General features: G+C 41.0%; 1 long non-coding RNA gene across 2 annotated transcripts; it reads right to left on the reverse strand.

The window, feature by feature from the left end:
• Positions 1-211: 211 nt before the first annotated feature.
• On the reverse strand, positions 212-5274 carry LOC109045100. Of its 2 annotated transcripts, XR_006160058.1 has the most exons (4): positions 5197-5274; positions 1939-1995; positions 823-987; positions 212-299 (listed from the first exon to the last, which is right to left on the reverse strand). It is a non-coding gene; the product is annotated as an uncharacterized LOC109045100 (long non-coding RNA). The 2 variants fall into 2 exon arrangements; XR_006160059.1 differs by lacking the exons at positions 1939-1995; positions 5197-5274 and adding an exon at positions 1190-1225.
• Positions 5275-8880: the final 3606 nt, after the last annotated feature.

Raw genomic sequence — 8880 nt, forward strand, 5'->3', positions numbered from 1 at the left:
ACATTTTCCTGTTGGAAATAATGTACATATGTAATATATATATATATATATATATATATATATATATAATGTACAGTATATTGGTTGTTGGAATAAAACTGACTGTCACCATGGTTAAAGCAATAATATCATTACCACTAAATCATTTACCCAATCAGTGCCACATTGAATATTGTTGTGTCCGTGTTGCTGGTGGCTTTGCAGGCAAAAATGCAGGCAAATGCTGAGATAAAGATGGCGATGATGAACTGAAGGATGGAGAACACCAGCAATATTCCAAGGATTCCCAGATCATATCTCTTAAAAAAAATAATAATAATAAAAAAACAACATGCCTATATAAAAATAGTTTCACAAATAATATCCATCAATTATATCCATCAATGATTTTCTAAGTATTATTACATGTAGGCATCATATGGCTTTCGAACTTGTGGATACTTTTGTGGTGCAGTTGCATCATTTGGAAGCATGGAATCTCCAGTCTATAGTCAGTGTAATTGTATGGAAGTTAGCGACCAGCACAGTGCTTACAAATGAGTAAATTATAACAGTATTGTCATTGTTGCATTATAGGCTCACTGAAAAATTTTTTACGAGTCACTACATTCATGTTAATCTTTTTTTAAAGAAAATTTAATGCACTTTAGCACCACTCACTGGATATTTCACTTTGAAAGTGTTGTGTAACATACATAAACCAACATAAAATCACTTTGCAGAAACGTTGGCATTTAATGAGTTAAACGACAATTAAAAACTATAAATAAATTGCAAAATGATTACAGTAAAACAAAGTATTGCACATTATACATTTAGTACCTCAAAAAACTGAACACATTTGGTCTTCAGTACGAACATAGCCATATAGAAGCAACTTCGATACTTGCTGGTCTCTGAGCCAAGGCCTAACTCCATGCCTATCAGAAGAATGGCAAGTCCTGCAGTTATGGAACTGAGCACATTCATTACAAGAGAAGCTTTCACCTACAGAAAGAAAAGCTACAAATTAAAAAAAAAATAATAATAAAAAAAAAAAATGACATACAGGAACAGTAATGGCATAGACTTGCAAAATATTTTAAACTTTTAAAATTATTTATTGAAATTGTCTTGATCTGGTCATAAAAAGAATGTCTCATTGAGCTAAGTCAACAGAGATTGATGTCTAGAGCAGTGCTTCCCAAACCTGTCCTGGAGGACCCCCTGCCCTGCACATTTTGTATGTCTCCTTAGTCAGACAAACCCAATTTAGTTCTTGCAGTCTCTACTAATGAGCTGATGAGTGGAATCAGGTGTGTTAGATGAGAAAGACATACAAAAAAAGTGCAGGGCAAGGTGGCCTCCAGGATAGGTTTGGGATGCACTGGTCTAGAGAAAAAGCATCATTTACACCAGTTGTTCTCAAAACCAGTCTTGGAGTACCCCCAGCCCTGTACCTTTTATATGTCCCCCTCATCTATTACCTGATTCAACTCATCACCTCATTAGTGGAGACTGCAAGACCTGAAGTGGGTGTGTCAGATATAGGGAGGCATACAAAATGTGCAGGGCAGGGGGAACTTCATGGAGAGGTTGGAGAACCACTGAGCTACACAATTTGCACTCTTTGATACATTTATGTTAGTAACTTTTAGTAATCACAAAACTTAGTGGCTGCACTTTTTTAGCCGGCCTTTCTCTTGCCAAACACCCAAAACAGGTCAAAGCATCAGTGTAACAATAGCAGAATGTGCAAGTTTCAGAATACTGTGGTAAAAGAAATGGAATGGAAAGTATACAATGGGAAGTATTATGGTTGCCCTTTATTTCTTTTATGTAAATGTATCAGTTGAGTAAAGTGTCAGAACCCTCAAGTATGATGTTTTTACTTATCCATGATGCATGAATGTAAAATCCATTCTCACTCACAAGTCACCAAAATGGATATGTACATACCACACACAAATGAAGTTTATTCTGAGCAGCAACAGTCAGAGAGCCAGCACTGATGTTCTGAGAAAGAAACAGGACATTTTAAAGTTTCTTCTGAGAATTAAAATCGATACACTAAAGCAAAACAACAGGCTGTTTGTAACCCCAGTTCTCTGAAACATCGAGTAGAGCGATCCACCTATGGGAAGGGCATCCGTGCCTCAACCCTCCAAAAACAAATTATATATATATATATATATAAATAATTGTTATATGGGGGGTAGAAATTAAGAGATTCATCACTACTCCTGAAAGGACTGGTCCTGTCAATGTAAACCTGCAGGGCATGAACAGGACATTAAAGCATTTAGCCTCTGATCCTCCGCAGAGGAGAATGGAGGAGGGTGAAAAGCAGAAAGCTCAAGCACCTCACAAGTGAAAGCTGGGAAGCATTTTGGCATAAAGGGCCGGGTTAGGCCTTAGAAAGACCTTTATCTCCACAGAGAGACGAATTTAGTGCACAAGGGATGACCAACAGAGATGTGTGCAATCACTGACATGTTTGGCTGACGCCAAGGCCAGGAGCAGAGCTGTCTTGAAAGACAGAAGCTTAAGGGTAGATATCTCCCAGGGGTTCAAAAGGCTGTTGTGAGACAAGGCACCCAGGCACATGCACGATAGCGGCTAAGTAGACCTTGTTTAGTCAAAAGGGATTTCACATCCGATAGAACTCTTGCAAAAAAAAAAAAAATGTAAGCGACTGACCACTGATTTTGATTCAGCTGGCGACCCTCGCACACTCCTCAAACAGCACGGCAAACTTGCAAATCATAAAGAAAGCTTGTAGAAGGGCTCTAAATCCATTTCTGCTATGTCACAGGGGTTGTCAAAAGGCTGTTGAGACAGAAAGATTTAGCCTCTGATTCCTCCGCAGAGGAGAATGGAGGAGGGTGAAAGCAGAAAGCTCAAGCACCTCACAAGTGAAAGCTGGGAAGCATTTTGGCATAAAGGCCGGGTTAGGCCTTAGAAAGACCTTATCTCCACAGAGAGAGAATTTAGTGCACAAGGGATGAACAGAGAGTGTGTGCAAATCACTGACATGTTTGGCTGACGCCAAGGCCAGGAGCAGAGCTGTCTTGAAAGACAGAAGCTTAAGGGAGATATCTCCCAGGGGTTCAAAAGGCTGTTGAGACAAGGCACCCAGCACATGCAGCGATAGCTGCTAAGTAGACCTTGTTAGTCAAAAAGGATTTCCACCATCGATAAACTCTTGCAAAAAAAAAAAAAATGTAAGCGACTGACCACTGATTTGATATCAGCTGGCGACCCTCGCACCACTCCTCAAACACACGGCACTTGCAATCATAAAGAAAGCTTGTAGAAGAGGCTCTATCATTCTGAACCCTTCGGGGGAAGCCCCAGTGTGTTACAAAGGACATAAGACAATGGGTGTTTTTGCACATAGCGAAGAGATTGATAGCCACCTGTCTGAATCTCTTCCATAGCAGCCCCACTATCTGAAGGTGGAGGCACCACTCTTTGTAGAGTGGGTTCTCCCTCGAAAAAAGGTCTGCGCCCCTGTTCAGAACACCCAGGACATGGATCGCCCATAATGACAGAACGGGCTGTTAGAATGTTAACAGCTTGTGAGCTAGAGCTTGAAGCTTGGAGGAGTGCATCCCCCCCTTGGCGATTGATATGTGATGAAGAGATAAACCCACTTCATGAACGCCCTCAATCTCATAAGGCCCAGAGGTAGGACATGCACAGCCAAAAGCCATAAGACCCTGTAGTCTGAGATTCTGTACCCTCACTCCTTCCCTGAATTGTGAGAGGCAATTCATGAAAGAGTGAATGCGCTCTTGCGACAGGTGCACATGCATGCTAATGAAATTCAGCTCCAGAATATCACATTCTGGGTAGGAGAGAAATTGCTCTTGCTTACATTTTCTCTAAAGCCACACTTTCTCTTTTGCATTGGCTATAATTAGCCAATTGTATAAAATGTCAGGATCCTGAGACACGCTATTCTCAGCAGGCCCGCCTCTGCATACAGACAAAAAGTCCTTGGGCTTAAAGTAGCACACACCTTAGTAGGGATCAACCATGCTGAGAGCTGCCATATCCTTTACCTCGAGGCCTGCGAGACTGTGTTTGAGGTTAAAGGGGTCTCCCCAGTAATGTTTCATGTGCTTAGATCGCGCTGGGAGGACAGGGAAGAGTGGTCAGTGGCACTCAACGTTGAGGCGAGCAGCTGCTGGTTCATACACGTCCAGGAGGATGGACTGGGGAAAGGCCATGGGAGCATTAGGAAGACATTTAAAGTGAAAAAAAAAGTGAAAGTCGTGACATTTGTCAAGTATGGTAACCCATACTCGAAATTGGTGCTCTGCATTTAACCCATCCAAGTGCACACACACAGCAGTGAGAAGTGAACACACCGTGAACACACACCAGAGCAGTGGGCAGCTATATCCAGCACCCGGGGAGCAACTGGGGGTTCAGTGCCTTGCTCAAGGGCACTTCAGCCATGGGTATTGAGGGTGGAAGAGAGTGCTGTTCATTCACTCCCCCACACCTACAACTCCTGCCAGCACCGAGACTCGAACCTGCGACCTTCTGGTTACAAGTCCAAATCTCTAACCATTAGGCCACAGCTGCCCCATGATGTCTTCTCATTAAGAATACATCATCAGAGCTTCTTAGGCAACATAAGGCAATGGCTACAATTCTCAGGGTTCTCCAAAGCCTCCTCTGCATGCTTGAGGCCCAAGCAGACCACGCAGAATGGGTGAGTGTCCTTACTGGCAATCAGCACACCACACACAGCTGGACAGGCCCGTGATAAGCTGTCCCCAGGAGAAGCTGCAGTTTTTGAGAGTGATATACTGGCAAACCACTGATTAAACCATGGCGGGCAGCCGTGGTTAAGGGGATCAGGTGAGATAATGAAAGGCTGAATAAAAACACTGTCATGTCTAGTGGAGGATGATCTGGTGATATGTCCCCCTGAAGACACACAAAGTGTGCAGCATTAATCCAGCTGAGCTGCGAACATGCAGAGATCGCGAGAAGCAAATGTCAATTGAGGAGGAGTAATGTGTGCAAGGCCTTTATGCGCTTGGTTAAAGGGTGGTCCCTTACCTGCCATTTGGCATGCGTTCCTGTCTGTCAAGCCAGACTTGGTACAATTGGATGCTTCTGCAGAAGCAAGGCATGGATGCCCTTCGCATAGGTGGCTCTCGAGCACAAGATAAAAGAGAACCATTACACAAAACTTACAACGAGGGATCCCCAGTAGGTGATGCCACTAAACAAAGCAACAGCAGGGAAATTGTAGACATCAGTGGTGCGTATGATACCAAAAAAAAAAAAAAAAAAAAAAACGTCACTCCAGTCATTATCTGGACAGCCTAGAGAGGGGAAGATAAGGAACAACTGTTTATGCTCATGTTTTTGCATGATGGCATATCATTCATCTTTGGATATATGACACTAAAATATTCCCAAAATCATTCATAATTATAATTTATCATAATATCCATTACCCCCAATGCTTTTGGTTGTGCTTTGAGAAATCCTTTAAGTGCAGTATTGTGATATGCTACTCTGGCCTGCTGTCCGTCACAAATAAGAATCTTTTGCCACCTGTGAATTTACTTGGATGATAACTGTAGCTTTGTCAGTTGCGATGACCTTGCTGCTCTCCATTCCTGGAAATGTTTTTGATTTCCTCTTTAAATAAAGAACACACCAATGGATTTTCAACTAACTTTGCATTGTGTTGTCAACAGAGGTCCACCAAATGACATAAAATACTTAATTATGGGTCATCAGGAAGACTTTTGACAGGTTTTATTTAAAGCCAGAAATTGTTAAAAAAAAAAAAAAAAAAAAAAAAAAAAAACACACAAATAAAAAAAAAAAAAAAAAAAAAACAGTTTTAGAGGGGGAGACAACACAGAAATAATGAAACTGATTACTTTATTTGCAGCAACAGAGGCAATGGGAGAAATGGCAGGCAAGTAGGGAGTTCAAAGGAGACATTAACAATAAGGACAAACGTAATAGGAAGTCTGTTTTACAGGAGAACGTGGATTAAATGGAGGATAGATGACTGCACACACCTCATTGGTAAGTATAATACACACTTGGAAGGAAAAAGACACTGGAGCAGAGAACAGGAGAACACACGGGAAAAAGCACAAGCGGTAATCACAAGGCGCCTGCTGGAGAATCTGGAGTAACATCGCGAAAGTCCTCTTCATATGAATGAGATCAGACACTGGAGTGACGTGAGGTGTGTGCTTTTGAAGCCAGCTTGATGAGGGTGCAGATGAGGTGCAGGTGTGCGTCATTAGTACAAATGTGGCGATGGTGTGCACTGGGATTGGGTGGAGGGTGAGCCTGGCAAATCCGTGACATACACAGCTTAAAATATTGTCACTCTAATACAATGGTTCCAAACCTCATTCCTGGAGGCCCCCCAACACTGCACATTTTGCATCTCTCCTTTGTCTGACACACCAATTTCAGGTCTTAGAGCAGGGGTTTCCAAACCTGATTCCTGGAGGCCCCCCAACACTGCAGTTTAGCTTCAACCCTAATCAAACAACCTGCCTTTAATTTGTTAAGTGAGCCTGAAGACCTTAATTAGTTGCTTCAGGTGTGTTTGATTAGGGTTGGAGCTGAACTTTGCAGGACAGTCGATCGCCAGGAGCAGGGTTGGGCACCCCTGTCTTAGAGTCTCTACTAATGAGCGGATGAACTGAATCAGGTGTGTCTGATTAAGGAGACATGGAAAACCTGCAGTGTTGGGAACCACTGCTCTAATAAACAGTCATGGCCAAAAGTTTTGGCAGTTACATAAATTTTGTGTTTTGCAAAGTTGCTGCTTAAGCTGTTGTGGTGTTCATTCACATTGTTTCTAGATTATTGTGTAGAGTTATTAGATGCATTTTAAATAATTGCTAAAAGCTTCATTGGGCAAAAAATTTACATCACAGTTTTTTGATCCTGACACAAAATGACCAGCTAACATTAATTGACTAATCACAGCAGCATATGTGAAAGTTTGAATGAGTACTGGTCAGGTGAAATCACTATCATACTATTTAGATTGTAAGAGAAGACTGATTGCAGAGCTTGCCCAGGAATGGCAGTATGTTGGTGTGAGAGCATCTTGCACACACAGTGAGGCCAAGACTTTTGGACAGCGGCTGGTGTCAAAGAAGGCAGCAAAGAAGCCACTTCTCTCCAAGAAAAAAACACCAAGGACAGACTGAAATTCTGCAGGAAGTACAAAGATTGGACAGCAGAAGACTGGTGCAAAGTTTTTTTTTCTCTGATGAAGCTCCCTTCTGACTGTTTGGGACATCTGGAAAATCGATTGTTCGGAGAAGAAAAGGTGAACGCTACAATGAGTCCTGTGGTTTGCCAACAGTGAAGCATCCTGAGACCATCCATGTGTGGGGTTGCTTTTCAACCAAGGGAGTGGGCTCTCTCATGATTCTGCCCAAAAACACTGCCATGAATAAAGAATGGTATCAAAATGTCCTGCAAGTACAGCTTCTTCCAACAATCCATGAGCAATTTGGTGTTGATCCATGCATTTTCCAGCATGCTGGAGCAACATGTCACAAAGCAGTTGTGATAAAAAAAAAGTGGCTCGAAGATCATTACAATGAAATTGAAATTTTGAATCCTTGGCAAGGCAACTTCCTGGATCTCAATCCCATGTGTTCAGTCTTCAAAAGGCGAGTGTGGTAGATGAAGTGAGGAAATTGTGATGAAAGACGAGAACTAATAAGGCAAAAATGGACCGCCATCTGTCAGGATTTGACCCAGAAGATAATATCCAGCATGCCAGAGCGAATTGCAGAGGTTATGAAGAACAAGGGTCAACACTGTAAATATTGACTCATTATATTTTTTGCCAATAAAAGCCTTTAAAACTTATGATATGCTTATTGTTGTTTTTTCAGCATACCATAGAAACATGGAAAAATAATTACAAATACTGAAGCAACAAACTTCGCAAAACACAAAATTTATCTGACTGGCAAAACTTTTGGCCATGACTGTAGACTCATATTATAATATTTTAATAGTCTAAGACTATTTGGGCCCTATCATACACCCGGTGCAAGTGTTTTTGCTAGTTTCAGCCTGATGCAGTTCTCATTTTCCCGTCCTGTGCTACATTGTTTAAATAGCAAATGCATTTATGCGCTCAGGGGCGTGCTGGTCTAAAAAAGAGGTGTGTTCAGGCACATTGTTGGCGTGTTGTTATTTTGATGAACTGAAAATAGACTGCACCAAAGACCAACTCAAACCTAGTGTAAAGTCAATGGCGCAAGATTAAAGGTAATGAGAGATGAGACACTGATTGGTTTATTGAACGTTATGCCCAAAAACACACCCATTACTCATTCAGAGAATAGGGACAACCTTTTTAGACCACGCGCCGGGAAAGTCAATTGTTATTCCCGTCGTTATACTAGCAAAAGTGGATTCGGAAACGCCCTAAATGCACCTGCAACGTGCACTTTAGACCATGAGCTTCGATCATTAAAATAGGGCCTAGAGCCCCTAAAGTCAATGGGGCAGTAGGTGTCCACAGCCAGTGTTGGGTAAGTTACTTTCAAAAAGTAATTAATTACTATTACTAATTACATCATCAATATTGTATTTATATTACTTTACTAATTACTCTGTCTGAAAAGTAACTTAGTTACTTAATAAATAAGTAACTTAATTATTCAAATCGCTAATTAGGCTATATCTTAAAATCCCTATAAACCTTAATAGAAATTAAATTCTTTATTCTTTCAATTTGTCAAACATAGAATAGTTTAGCCTTCTAGCTTTAAAACAACTGTTATATATAATATATATATATATATATATATATATATATATATATATATATATATATATATATATATATATATATATATATAAGTA

Source organism: Cyprinus carpio, chromosome A5, assembly GCF_018340385.1.
Source record: "Cyprinus carpio isolate SPL01 chromosome A5, ASM1834038v1, whole genome shotgun sequence".
Taxonomy (NCBI): Eukaryota; Metazoa; Chordata; class Actinopteri; order Cypriniformes; family Cyprinidae; genus Cyprinus; species Cyprinus carpio.